The sequence below is a fragment of the Anthonomus grandis genome, chromosome 14 (genome assembly GCF_022605725.1).
Source record: "Anthonomus grandis grandis chromosome 14, icAntGran1.3, whole genome shotgun sequence".
NCBI classification, from domain to species: Eukaryota; Metazoa; Arthropoda; class Insecta; order Coleoptera; family Curculionidae; genus Anthonomus; species Anthonomus grandis.
Window position 1 is genome coordinate 21,197,375 of NC_065559.1, and position 15,186 is coordinate 21,212,560.

Consider the following 15,186-nt stretch of genomic DNA (forward strand, 5'->3'; position numbering starts at 1 on the left):
AGTGTTATTAAATGTGTGGGGTATGAAGGTTAAACGCTTTTAAGTGTGATACCCAGGTCTCCTATGTGCGAAGCAGATTCCAGAATATTGTTATTGATATAGTAATGAATAGAATGATCAGTAATATACCAGTATTAGTAAGGCTGGGGGAGCTAGAGCTCGGCAAATAGGCTTAAACAGTCCCTTTTTGCCTACCCCAGAATCACCCCTACGCCTGCACTCCCAATGCCCGGTCTTCACTGAGTCGGCCCGTCCATTTAATAAAGGCTTGCACGTTGTCCCAGTCCAGATCTTTAAGATCTTTCCCTTAAAGTGTCATTACGATATCACAGATACCTAGTATGTGGTATAAAGTTTGCTGTACCGCAATTCGGACAAAATGGGCTTTCTCTTATACCAAGAAGGTGTAAATGCCTACTTAGACTGTTATGCCCGCTCAGGATTTCCACCAAGTATTTGATACTCTATCGAGTCTTTTTTAGCAGTCGCTTTGCTTTAGAGCCGTCGTGGTCTGGTATCATTTCCTTAGCCTGTCTACATCCTTCTGTGATTCTATAATTCTTTTTTGTTTTTCTCAGGCCCAATTATTAAGTGCCTGGGAGATTTGTTTTTTGCTAAGACCGAGATAAGGTTCGTGGCCTACGAAGGGGTTAACGGAACCTTGTTCGTCGACCCACTCATTGCCTTCGACACCCTGGTATCCTATCACCTACCTCAGTCTCACTTCCTGTGTGCTGCAAGACCTTCCAATGCGTCTCTGCATTCCTGTACTAGCGCTGAGCTGACTCTGAGTTTCTGAATCGCCTTGAGGGCAGCTTGACTATCAGAGTAAATGCAAACCCCCCCGTTACCTTCCAATGCCTCTCGTTTGTTTGCTACTTCGAGTATAGCAAACACCTCCACTTGGAAAACTGGTGTATTTCCCTAGCGAAAAGGATTCCCCTGTGTTTATTTCCATCCTGTACACTCCGGCTCCGGCCAGTAATGTACCAACTCATACTGAAGCATATTGAGTAACATTTTTTAACATTTAAATTCATAGAATTATCATTGCACCAAGCAGCTAGCCAGTTCAGGTCATCCTTCAGCCCAGCACAATCATCAGGTGATTTTACTATTAGGTACTCTTTAATTCATAAGCAGAGAGAAGCAAAAAACATTGAAAGATGTCGTTGATATAAATTTTAAATAACAAAGGTCCTAAGTGTGACCCTTGTGGCACACCAGATAGCACAGGCATCTCCCTAGATTAATAACCTTGGATTCGAACAACCTGAGTTCTAGCAATCAAATTCGATTCAATCCACCTTAGCAAGAGTTCAACACGCATTCTCTTTATTTTATAGAGTAACATTTAGTGACTGACGCTGTCGAAGGCCTTAGAGAAGTCTGTGTGCAAGGCATGGACCTGAAAAACATTCCCCAGGGATCTGGTCAGAAAGTCAGCAAAGGATAGCATATTTGACTCAGTAGAATAACCAGCAATAAAGCCAAACTGTTCATCGATAAGTTGTGACTGAAGACAGAGAGTCTCTGGCAATACATTTCAGAAAAGTAATCAGCGAATAAATTTGCTATTTCTGGACCAGAGGATGTGGTACTGTCTTTATAGGGTATTTCATTTGAAATCTGAACTTTATTTCTTTGGGACCTCACAAACCCCCGGAAGTTTATTTAATTGGAGCTGAGAGAAATCTCAGTAATTCCAACATACTCCCGATAACAATACTACTTAAGCTGCAAAAAGAAATATAATCTATATACTATATAAGAACACATCTCATTATGATATTAGAGATAATGTAATTACACCGATAATTACAGAGAATATTTTGGTACGCACATTCTACATTCTTTGTATTTCTATTTATATGTCCTTGTACTTAAGTTGTTTTTTTTTCTGCGTCATGTTTTAGTCATTGATTCTGAGGCATTAGATTCTGATTAGACATTGATCCTGAGGCATTGTCTCTTTTTCTTGTCTTTAATCACCAGTTCTGTGTTTGTGTGAATCTGCGTGTCTCATATAATCGTAACTTCGGCAGTGTCAACTAGTGTTACGTTGAAACCATTTTTTACTTACCGATGTATGGTAGTGTTTGAGAATGTTCTAGTGGCTATTATTATAGCTATAAATTGAGTCTTTCGTTATAAATCAAAAATCAATACACTCTGCATCTGTGAACATGTGCTCCATTGTCTCGCCGTCATGGTTGCATGCTTTGCATAGTGGACTCTTGCTTAGTTTTATTTTAAAAAAAGATGACTATTTAATTGACAGTGATAGTTAGGAGGGAGGTGTTATTGGCGTTTATATATTATTCCTAGGGACAATAATCGTGAGTGATTTTAGTGAATCACTTGATACGTATCAAATTATATCATTTAAGTAATAGATTAACGAGTCCTAAGCGTTTGACACTTCGAGGCATTCTGAAACTCGTAGTCGAAACCATCGTATAAATACATAAAACAAGATATGCACAGCATTTTATTCAAATAAGTACACACATACATTAAATTTATAATTTTTAAATCGTGACTAAAAATCAACAATATGGTATTACGAGTTACCGACTTCTTCGATGTCTAACTTTATTTAAAACATATATTATCTTTGCCATTTAAGAAGCTTTCTATTAATATGAAATAGTAATTTATGAATAATTATTCAATCCAAAAATAAGATAAGCATATAAATTCTATACTAGTGATCTTAATATAATCTTATGATTTTATGGTTTAGCTCAAACAAACCCTCTAAACGAAAAACACTCTTCAGATAGAAACATACTCTTCGCACCAGAAACGCATTTCATTCTTAACGTCAAAACATAATACTCTCACATGACTCGCATTAATTATCTGTTTCCAAGATACTGACTAAAATATCACGATGTTCTTCTTTAAAACCCATGGAATAATTAAGAAACTCTAAGAATTATGCGACTAACTATTTTAAAAGAACAAGCTGAGATTCAAAACAAGCAAGTGCATAAAGTCAGGAAAATTGAAGCTATGAGTATTTACAATAAGTTAAACTGAATCGGGGCCCTAAAAAATAGATGGTAACAAAAACTCGATTCTTCTACTAAAGCTCTTAAATATAAAGTAAGTAATACCCTAAAAAAACTTAATCAGCAAAACTAAACTACGAAATAAAAGTAAAACAGCACATAAAAAATTATGGTTATACATTTTCATAAAGCATTTGGATTTTCTAATGTTAAATAAGACAGTAGGAACGGATATCACTTAAAATAAAATTTGAAGAAAGTCTAGGATGTCTCTGTATTTGGCTCCCTGATACTAAGGAAAATAACTTACTAAACTCGTTTGCATCATCTGCTTGCTTAATAAGTAGTATTCGAGAGTGTGGGAATAGTGTGGAGATTTCTATATTGTTTTTCCTTTGTCCTGAACTTTCGTTAATTAAATTTGCATGTTAATTAGATTACTTAAGTTTTATGTTTTTATCACGTTTTACTATTTTAAGTATTATTTTATAGAATGTTCATCGTTAACTCTTAAAACGTATCCTGCTCAATAAAGCTGGGGAGAGAAAGTGCATCTAACAGTAATTTATTCCACGATAGTTATTGTTGATGAACGATTCTGCCATTTCTGATGAAACAGTACATAAATTATTATAAATGATTATAGTTTTACATTTGCATAAAATATTGTGATTTTTTTTATTTTAAATGAAAAAGCAATCAATTAATCAATCATATGCTTTATTGTCAAAAAATTACAAAATTTTGTAGACAAAACTAATAAAAAAAACATATAAAAAGAAAACACACAAAATAAAAAAATAAAAATAAATATACAAACAAAATAAATACATGCAAAACTGTACAAAAACAATGTACCTGGTATACACATCATGATATATAAGATGTCAATAAAAATAAACACAATAGTCAATAACAGTAAATTAATTATATACAGAATGAAAGTGCAATTTGTTTATTAAAAAAAAAGAAAAAAAAACTAATATATTCTCTATTTTAAGATATAAAAAGAGCCAGTGTGTGTGTGATACCCAAAAAGTTATCCTAGAAAGAGTTGCTCCACTGCGTACAAGGCTTTTTCCAGAAAGTACGCCTTCAAAGCATTATGAAATCGAGGAAAAGAAGTAAGTCCAAGCAGATACCGAACTGCTCTCTTTTGGAGTTTAATGATGCACTCAAATTGAATCACACCGCATGTGCCCAAGAATGGAAGGGCGTAACGTTGATGTGACTTAAAAAGGGCATAATAAACTTGATGTTTGAAAACTTAATTCCCTGGAAACTGATCTTAAGGCAAAACATGCTGAACTTAATTTTTTATATAAGGCATCAATATGCAAGTCCCATTTTAGGGAGTAGTCAACATTAAGTCCAAAGAACTTCACAGATTCAACGACGTCCAAACTGGTGTTGTTAAGTACAAAAGGTTGAATAGTAGTTTTATATGATAAGACTTTAGTTTTTGAGACATTTAGGCATAGGAGATTACAATCGCACCACAATTTAATGATAATTAAGTCATTAGAAATAGTAGCATGTAGTGCCCTAGCAACCGGATTGCTCCATGTAAAGCTAGTATCGTCAGCAAAAAGACAGATTTTGCTACTGATTTTAAGGTTGGCCATGTCATTTATAAAGATCAGAAATAAAATAGGGCCCAGGACTGAACCTTGAGGTACCCCACATTCTATTGGTTTGCAAGAAGACTTCGTTGTATCAACCTTTACAAGCTAATATATGTAACTGAGATACGATTTAAACCACTCAAAGGGTGTTCCTCTGAACCCATAGTGATTTAATTTATCAATTAAGATGTTATGGTTTACACAACCAAAAGCCTTGGAGAAATCACATAAAATTGTTGCTGTCGAATGATTATTATTTATACTGGTGTAAACACTATTAAAGAGAGAAAACATAGCATCATTTTTGCACTTGTTACTCAAGAATCCAAATTGGTGAGGAGTAAGCGGTGAGAAGAAGATTTAAACAGAAACGATAAGAGCCTTTTTTTAACCAATCGTTCAATGATCTTTGATAGAGTGGGAAGGAGTGCGATTGGGCGATAGTTTAAAGCTTGTTGTTTATCTCCTCCCTTATGCAAAGGAATAATTATTGCAGTCTTAAGGCAGCTAGGAAATACTCCATTTTGGAATGACTTGTTAATTAAGTTTGTTAGATGGATTAAGGTGCAATTTGGTAGATTGAAAAACATTTTGAGAGTGAGCCCATCTGTACCAGATGATGATTTGTTTTTTATTTTATTTATTGTAGTTTAAAGCTTTGTTGATACAATGGGGGTAAAAAAGAAGCTGTGTAAATTTTCATTTGGGAGATATGAACGAGGATCGTGAGAAGGTGTTATGGTAGCCATTAGATTTTTAGCTACATTAACAAAGTAGTGATTAAGATCCTCAGGTGAAGTAGGGATAGTGCTAGATGAAGAAGTCTTATTTCTTAATTCATTTACAATAGACCATGTTTCTTTGGCAACATTACTTGATTCGATCATCCTTTTATTATAATAAATATTTTTTGCAGCTTTTATAGTCTTATGGTACATTTTTCTATAAAGCTTGACATAGTTATGAAAAAATACGCTGTGTGTGTCTGTAAATTTTTTCAGGTGTAATAATGAGCGCATGTTTTTTGCCGAAACACGTAAGCCTTTAGTGGTTCATGGCTTATGATGTTTAATTTTGATAGGTCAGCGTCAGGTGTTGTATATACACAAATAATATAGAAGTCGTATGTATTACGGTAAACTATGGAAAATTCAAATACTTTTTCTAATAAAAAAGTATAAAACTTTTAATTTTGAACAAAAACAGGTTCATCAATGTTTAGCCAGTGTTCGGTTATAGCAACTATTTCTCGAAAATTTAGCTCTTCTAATAAAAGAAATAATTCATTAGTTTTGTGTCTTAAGGACTGAATATTAAGAAAAAATACGCTAAGCTTGCTATCATCCGATTTATCAGAGGGTGCTTGATCCTCTGATCGCATCACGTTATTTAAAAATTTTTGTTTCTAGATGAGGAACCACTGGAAAAATAATTAGATTGACTTTCTCGTATTTTTTGAAGAGATATTATTTTTTGGAGAGGTCTTCCTCCACTTCGGCTGCACCAATTCCATAGACGTCGTGGAAACAGATATACAAGCGTCAGAGGGAGTCTATGTTAGTAGGTATGCCCTCCGAAGCTAGCATTAGCTTGACACTGGTCTTGGCCTTCGAGAAAGACGTTGGAAGGCTGGTCATAGAGGTATGCCAAGTAGAGCCTAAGAGTTTTTAAGATGGTGGGATCTCTCAGTCTAGTCAACAGGTAGCGTCCATTTTCCGCATCAGATTTTTGGGATAGTCGCACTACTGGAGGAGTCATCGGGTCCATATTATGCAGTCCATCATCATCGTTGGCCTTCTCCACAAGTTTGAAGCTGACATTTTCTTGCCCAAATGACTTAGATGCAGCCATCGCATCTTTATCTGAACCAATTTGAAGCATATTGAGCTGATTTGAGACAGGTTTGGGAGTTAAGGTTTTATTAGCTGCCAGTGGAGAATTTCATGGTGGTAATAGACCCATCCTCTGTCCATCTACTATAGCACCAGCCGGCCATACGTTCGTCTCTTTTAGCTGGCTAAAAAGATCTTTGTTTTGGACACCTACTTTAAAGCTGGAGTTCACACTTCATTTTGCGTGAAGGGAAAACATTGAATAAAAGCATTAGTCTTGAGCTTATCTTTAACGTAGTAAGCGAGCCAGTTTACTGTATAGTCAGGAAATATATTGGAGATGATTAAGTAATGCCATTCTTCCCTAGTTATGGTTTTCTGAAGTGAAACCGTTATTCTTTTTATAGGGGGCGAAACTCTCATTCCTAATCGGTCTGTATAGAAATGGAAATGAATCTTTTTGCTATTGGTGGAATGTATTTAGGGATTTCTTTTTCCTTAACTGTCAACTTTTCCATTTTAAGGGCCATTCGATTAATACTCTTCCGTAAATCTTCCATTTCCTTGGCAAGTTCTTGTTTGGGGGAATCATGAATCTGGATCTTGACGGATTCGTCGTGATTTCCCAAAAGAAGTGAAGGTTAAAGAGCTCTTGTTTCATATCCCTGATTGAGTGAAACATTGACTCTTGACCATTTTCAGATCTACTATTGGCAAGCAAGTTGTGAATGTCATCCACTTTCTCGAACAAAACCTTCCATTTGGGATCATTTTGACTCAAGATGTCATATAGTTCTGTAATGACAGGGTAGAGATCCGTATTCTTTTTGAGACATGAACCCAAAACATCAACAATGCCTAAGGAATCTGCGCTTTTTGTAACTGTAAAACCTTGTCGTGAAGGTATTTTAAAGTAGGAGAGTTACAAACATTGCAGAAAAATCTAATGTTATGGTACTTTTGATTATACAGTACCTTTGTTGTGGCCTTATCCAAACCAGTACAGTTTATGCAAAAATTTTCGGCGACATTCTCCGTACAGCGAACCTTATATTTTTCTTTCTCCAAGATGGTCTTTTGACAGGAATCACACTTAAATTCAGCCATAATTTTTTAAGATTGATTTCAAAAAGTGTCCAAATATTTAAATAAAAAAATATTGTTCCGTCAACGAAAACTATTTGTAAAGCAGGAGACCGGAACTGTTTATTATCAAATCACACGCACTGCGAAAACTTGATGTTGTAGAGTTAAAGTTCAATAAATTGTGATTTTAAGGTCATGTTTAGGTTAACAGGTACTAATTTAATCAGAAATCAAAACTAATGTTTATACAGGAAGCAAATCAAAACCTATTTATACCGAGAGCACACGTACAGCAAAACTTCGCGTCGCGTCTGGTAAGGTCAAAAACAGAAAGACAAATCAAAGTCAAAACCAAACTTAGCAACCATCAGAGCCGACGAGCGAAGACACAACCGTCTTGTACGACTACCAATGATCAAATGAAGCAGGGATGAATATCACTTAAAATGAGGAGCGATTAAGCAAAACCATATAAATCCATTACATAAAACTTCAAGATATTTACAAAAAACGTGCCATAGGGCATCCGTGAACTTTTTAAAACAAAGTTATCGTGTATATAAAAAGTTTAATATTATATACCTTGCAGACAACATTTTGCTCCCTATTAGTTAATTAACAAAAGAACTATTACTAATTACACAATTGATTTATCTGATTTTGATTGAGTTGAATATATTTAGTTTAGTTTATAATGTAAATAGATTTTTTTATAGGGATGTTATTCGCATTTATTGTAAGCTAAATAACATTTACTTATTATTAAAAAAAAGTAAACAAAAATATGTTCACACGTTTATTTTTTACTTTAATAAAGATAAAAGTAAGGAAATAGGATTTTTAAATTACATTTCATTGTAAAGAAGTAAAATAAAAACTTTATGATTATTATGGTTACGCGTTTATTTTTTATTTTCTTAACACTACCAAAAGAAGAATATTAAGGGCAATTTTATTTTGTGAATTTATTTGGTTTTGCTTGATTTACTTAATTTTGAGGTTAATATTAAAAGGGCTTTATCTGGTTTGGCTTGATTGCTCCTCAAATATAATCAGAAAAATATTCAGAATGTCTTTTTATTTTGCTTCCTTCCTAAAGGAAAATAACTTACTAAACTCGTTTGCATCATCTGCTTGCTTAATAATTAGCGCTTTCTTGAGATTTATATTCATGTTTATGTAGTTTTTCCTTTGTCCTGAATTCTCGTTAATTAAATTTGCATGTTTACATCCCTTAAAGTTTTTTGATGATTTTGTTTTAAGGATTTTCTTGAAGTTTTCTTATGGAATGTTTACCGTTACCGCTTAAAACTAAAATGAAGCTAATGTAAACCTATTTTAGAGATCTACTTGTGCCCTATAGGTTTAAAGCTTTAATGCATTTTGAAACTAGTGGTCGAAACTGTCTTATAAATATGTATATTAAACAAGATATGTATGACAACAAATTCTTCAAAACAGTACAGTTAACCATAACGTCTAACTGTTTTGTAATTTAGAAAGGAAAAATCTTATATTATCCTATAGTTGAGTGCTATGACTAGTCATTTATAATATAATAAAACAAATTTCTAGATAAAAGCTATCCTGATACTCGGTTGAAACAAGGATGTTTCTGGTTAGCGATCTGCTTTTTGTTAAAAGTCTAATTTTACTACCTCATAATGGTTTATACTGATATATTAATATTCTTTAGTCAAGGAAGACGAATAATATGTATTGTTTATTAATGATACCTAACTACTATATCTGTCCCTCAGATGAAAATTTTGATTCATTAACATAATGCTTTTATTCACTGAGAAATGACTCTTCAGTCACTCAGGTTCAGTGGGTGGTTTTGCCTCTGTGTAGTGTAACCGCTTTTTATTAGATTTTTGTTTTTAATAAAAATTGACTGATATTCATTGGCACATATGCTAACGGCAGCTTATCAGTCTGGAGAACACTTATTGGTGGTGGGTTAACATAAATTATTCTAGAGATGCTTACCTTTTAAATTGTGGGCACCATCCATCTTAGTGGGTTTATTTAAAGTGCAGTTGTATAAACCTTTAACTGGCAAATTGGTTCTAACATAAATAAAAAGGATGTTAGGAAATATAACACAAAGTAAGATTCAAATATAAACAACACTATATTATAAAAATATGCAAATACTGGTCAATGTTCAATGTTTAACTTTCATTTAAATAAATCATTGTTGTAAAAATTGTAATAATAAATCATTGTTGATCCTTGAGCATGGTGTACGTGACCAATGACAAAGCCAGACAGAAAAATCACGTTAGTCAGAGAGAGAGAGAGAGAGAAAAAACAACCTGATTCCAGTAAATTGCTTAAAACTCAAAGCGAAGAATAGCTAACGCCATCTAGGAGTTCTTATTTTTTTACAAGGTCATTAACCGACTTTACACTAGATGTCGCGATCAGTACTATGTTCATATAATATTACGTTATTATTACATTATAAAAGCAACAATTGGGGTATTCTTCTACAACTGTTACCCTAAAATTAAAACTTAAAAATATGTTCAAGAACTGGACTTGACAGATGGTAATTTTAGAATTTTATAAATTAAAGAATGGAATTAAATCGCGAGATATTCTTAACTAACTGAAAATTTGTGTTAAATGATATTGCCTTAAGTGTTATTGTCAGTTCTGTGTACTTTCTGTACTGAAGTACACCAGTACTGTGGATTTGTATGTTATGTTAGTATGATACTTTTTAACTTCAATTTATGTATTGTTTCTTTATTTTTGCTTATTGTTGTGTTAAGTTAGTTCTTTGATACTTATGTCTTGACCTGTCTTTAGGTTAGGTTAGGTAACACTAATAAATTATTTGATTTCACGTGTGAACATGTTAACCCAACTTATTGGGTCGTATTAATAAAGTGAAGCGCATGTTTCAACTCTACCTCCGTCCTTTTTTGTTGCGTTAAAACGGAATGTGTTTGTCTCAAAAAACTTAAGCAAAAGCATGTGCTATTATATCGATATTTGTACTTTCAGTTAGGCCTGATGATCGCTTATAAGTTAAAATCATTTTTGTGGGTTTTATTTTAAAGAGTTTCATTAAAAACGAAAATCTGCTATTTTTTATAAAACAAAAAATAATCAAAATTCCCACAAACCACCGTCATCGCGCCGATTCAGAGGATCTTCACAAAACCCATATTATCTCGGTCGGCTCTCTATTAAAGAACCTTTAAACAAGTTCCACCCTTTTAGTTAAATCACTAGCAGAGAGAAAAGCTTTCTACCTCGCGAGAATACACTTCGTAACTTGGCCGACGCGGGAACAATAGTTTATCGGTTCTTTCAACAGCATTATTCACTCCAGTTAGATCGATAATAATGCAAATGGGAATAGACTCCTCATTTCCAGTTTTCTAGGCGGCGGATTATTTAAGATGAACCGTTTGAGTAAGAATTTGTAATGCATTTTATATTAGGTATCCAGACCCACCTGTTTATGGTGGGTGTAGCTTCTGGCATGCGATAGTTTATAGTGGAAAACAGTTAGATTAAGTGTGCGTTTACGAAATCATTCTTTATTAGTTACGACATTGGACTATATTGAAGCCTTTTTATTTTTTTTTGGTTGCTTTTATAATGTAATAATTTAATATTGTATAAAAATAGTGATGATCGTGACATCTAGTATTAAGTGGGTTAATAGCATTGTAAAAACAAGAACTCTGTTTTGAATTTTAAGCAATTTAATGGAATCAGGTTGTTTTTCTCAACCTCTTACTAAAGTAATGTTTCTATCTGTCTGTCCCTTGTTATTGGTCACGTACGCCATGTTCAAATCAATTTTTTAGGTATTGGCATTTTCGATACCGGTCGGTTGTTACCATTGTTTTTCCTGTAATTTGAATATTTTGTCTTTTGTAATTAGACATTGATTTCCGTACTCTATCAACAATGTTGTGGAGTTTAAGCAGTGCCCACGATGATCATTTGGTTAACTACGCCATTGGAAAAGTCTATGGTGAAGAATCAGCGGTTCTTACGGATATAACCCTGATAGCATGAAATATTTGTAAAATATTTTTTTTATATTTAACAAATATCATATGATTTTTAAATATTTGTTCTGATTATTTTACTAATATTTGTTATACATTGAAAAAGAAATATTTATATGAAAATATAATATAAATATTCGATTATTGATTTATATCAAATATTCGAGAAAATATAAATTTGAAATGTTAAGTAAATATTTTAAAATGTCATTACCACGGAGTGTTTATTTCTATTATTAATTTATCGTTTTTTTAAATTTTTATTAGAAATGAATTATCGGTAGGTATACAAATCTGTTAGGCATACATTTCGCCAAAAGCTGATCATATACAAATTGTATATAATCAGCTTGGTATCCTCGCACTTCGACAGATCAACGTTTTAATTTTATTTGCTATTTGCTGCGCCTATTTTTTTTTTGTTCGGTCTATATCCATCCATTATGGACTACCCCTGCCAAGCCAAACCAAAATAGTATCAATCCGTATTCATCAATACGTGAAATTGGCTGCTTCGACATACGTTACCTTTGAAATTATACAGAAATACATTTAAGAAGGACAGACCACAAACAAAGATATGTCGCGAATGCGTTCCTACATTCGTAACCAGCCAATGAGATGCGAGCGTGGAGCGTCCCCTGCTTCGTGCTGTTTTAGTTTAGTAGCCGACTAGCCGTGTTATTACATTATATTATAATATATCATCATATTATTATAAATTACAATTTGTTTGAAGTGCGTAAGTGATAACTTTGTGATTTATTTGTATGTGGAGTAATTTAATTTGTGATTTTTATGTGAAACATTATTGTGACGGTAATTATTTTGGAATCCATTCAGGTACTTTATCTACTAAACAGTGAATCATTTATGTAACTAGAGGGGAGGGAAACTTTTTTTTATTATTTATTATATCTGAGTTATCATCAGTTATGGCAGATAATAAAAAAAAACGTAACTCTTTATATTGTAAAAAATACCGCTATAGAAAAAAGCACTTGAATGATTTGCATCTGAAGTTAAATATTAGTACTAATAATTTCTCCATAAATCCACCTATTTCAGAATGAAATAGGTGGATAAAGTTAATAGTATAAAAAAAGTATTGAAAATAAATGGAATTTAAAAAAGCTAGCACTGAAATGTGTTATACAATATGCATTTCGGGTGTATAAGGTATTCAATAAGAGTTCATAATAATAAATTGTCTTTTTTTTTAGGGAAGTAGATTCGGTAGACGCAGATGAAGCTTAAAAAGACACGATTAAATCCACATTTAAAATGTAAACTTTTTGTACTGACTATTAAATATACCTATAAATTATATCATTATTTGTTTTATTCTTAATGAATTTTCTTTAAAAAGCCAAGTTTTGAAAAGCAATCCTACAGATTTCGCTAAAATTAGCAATAAATAGTTTCTTATATATAAGGAATAAAAATATCAGTTATAGTAGCCTAAAATCGACTTGTTAATCTTACAAAGAATTTCCCAAATAATATAAATAGTTTATGGGATTAACAAAATAGATTTTAGGTGGCGATCAGGATACCCAGATTATTCTTTAAAAATCTGTCTTTAAATATATATTTTTAATATTATATATTTTTGTAATAAAAAATATTACAAAAATATACGAATTATTTATAATAGAAATATTTAAAATAAATATTTGATCAATATTTAAAAAATATATTTAATTAATATTAAAAAATCTGTCGCTCTAAATATTAAAAAAACATTTTTTTAAAATATTTAATGAATATTTTATGCTATCAGGGAACTCCTGCGAACCATAATTCCGTTGGCGTCTCCGAAATTCCATACCCGACCCTTTTTTTTCTTTATTTATGTTGAAATAATTTTTTCTTCCTCGTCACATTCGTCATAATACTAAAAAAACGAAAAGTGCTCTCAAACGTCGTTCGATCAATAAAAAAAAATTAAACAAACGATTAATAATACAGCTGATGTGAATTGCTAGGAATCCAACGTAAATAAATATAGACCTGTTATTGTTAGCTTCGTAAGACAAGCTCTACAGACTCTAATTTATTCATCTAAATCTAAATTTAAAGGATAAGGAATTACAAGATTTGCGGACTTAAACGCTAAGAGATATAGTTTACTGCATCAGGACAAGGCTAAGGATGGCAAAACAAATGCATGGTCTTTAAATAGAATTAAGTTTACCCTTTTAATCTGTTATTCATATGAATATTTTATATGTACTTCTTTTTTTCAGTCTCTTGGTTTTTTATATAGTATAGTTGATTTTTGGTAAAATGGTTCATTTCTTGTTCTTACAAGGTGGCTAAACGAAAGTGAAACGGCGGCCAGGTCAAGCTCGTAAAAATTAAAAAAAAAACGGTCGGACACTCAATGTAGATTATCAGGGGGAAACATTTTAGGAGTATAACACCACCTGATACAACAAATGCTGACAATGGCCACCGTTAACCTCCATGCAATAATACAGATTTTGTTCAAATCGACATTTAGGAGGGAAAAAATAAGAATGTCAAAATACAACTAAGCAATAAATAATAATGTGACTTAGAGGTCAGTTTAACTTGGTCAAAGTGAAATCCGATCATTGATTTCTAGCTTATCGTGTTAAACAAAGTAATAGTAAAATGGTTTATAGTCAAGAGAGGTAGTGCAATTATTTTTTGCTAACAATCGAAATGCATTTCGAACAGCGGAACCTTTGAATGAACTTGAAGAAAACAGAAACGTGTAAAGAAACTATGTCATAGAACTAATTACAAAATTTAAGGAAACAGGATCGGTGTCCAATAAAAAAAGGAATGTTAAAAATTCGGTTTCGCAAGGTTTCGCCTTTGGGACATGTTAATATAGATCCTACACTAAGAACTCGACAGTTAGCTTTTTCACCCCTATAAAACAAAGCTGGTATATGAAATAAGTGAAGACGATGAGGATCGGTGCTTGAAGTTCTGCGAAATAACTAGTGAAAGAGCATTAAGTAATCCCAATTATGTGTTTAACATTTGTTTCTGATTAACATTTTTCTTAAACGGCACTGTAAATCATCATAATTGCCGTTATTCACCCCAATACACACATATATCACGAAGCACATACTCAACATCCCCAAAAATTAAACTATTGGTGCGGCATTTATGGCGATCATATTATTGGAAAATTTTTTATACCCGGTAATCTTGATGGGGATATGTACGGCTCGACCATTCTAGCTTGGCCTCTGAGATGCGCGAACGTGCGAATGAGAGAGTCAGTGTTAAACAAAGACAGAGGATGGGCAGTTTATTAAAATCTTAGTCCGTGCGTAGATGATATGAAGTGGAGTAGATGGCGGAATAAAAAACGGAAAAAGCTTTCTTCTCGAAAATTGTTTTTTAGGTATAACCGCATGAAACCTAGACAGGATCATTAGTTGGGTCTCTGGGTATGTGAAATGACTAATTACAATATATTTTAAGGGGTCGGTCATTTTTTATCCCGGAAAATGCCTAGAATTTATCAAAATGATATTTTTATGTTTTTTTTACACATACCACGCGATAACTTCTAAACCAATAAACTTACAACCATCAG

The 15,186-nt window shown here is 32.7% G+C and overlaps 1 protein-coding gene and 1 long non-coding RNA gene across 2 annotated transcripts in view; both read left to right on the forward strand.

The window, feature by feature from the left end:
- LOC126744730 (sodium channel protein 60E) overlaps nucleotides 1-15,186 on the forward strand; it is a 533,812-nt gene that overhangs the window by 50,092 nt on the left and 468,534 nt on the right. The window lies entirely within an intron of this gene.
- Nucleotides 12,241-12,929, forward strand: LOC126744743 (uncharacterized). The gene is made up of 2 exons (XR_007663302.1): nucleotides 12,241-12,443; nucleotides 12,824-12,929. It is a non-coding gene; the product is annotated as an uncharacterized LOC126744743 (long non-coding RNA).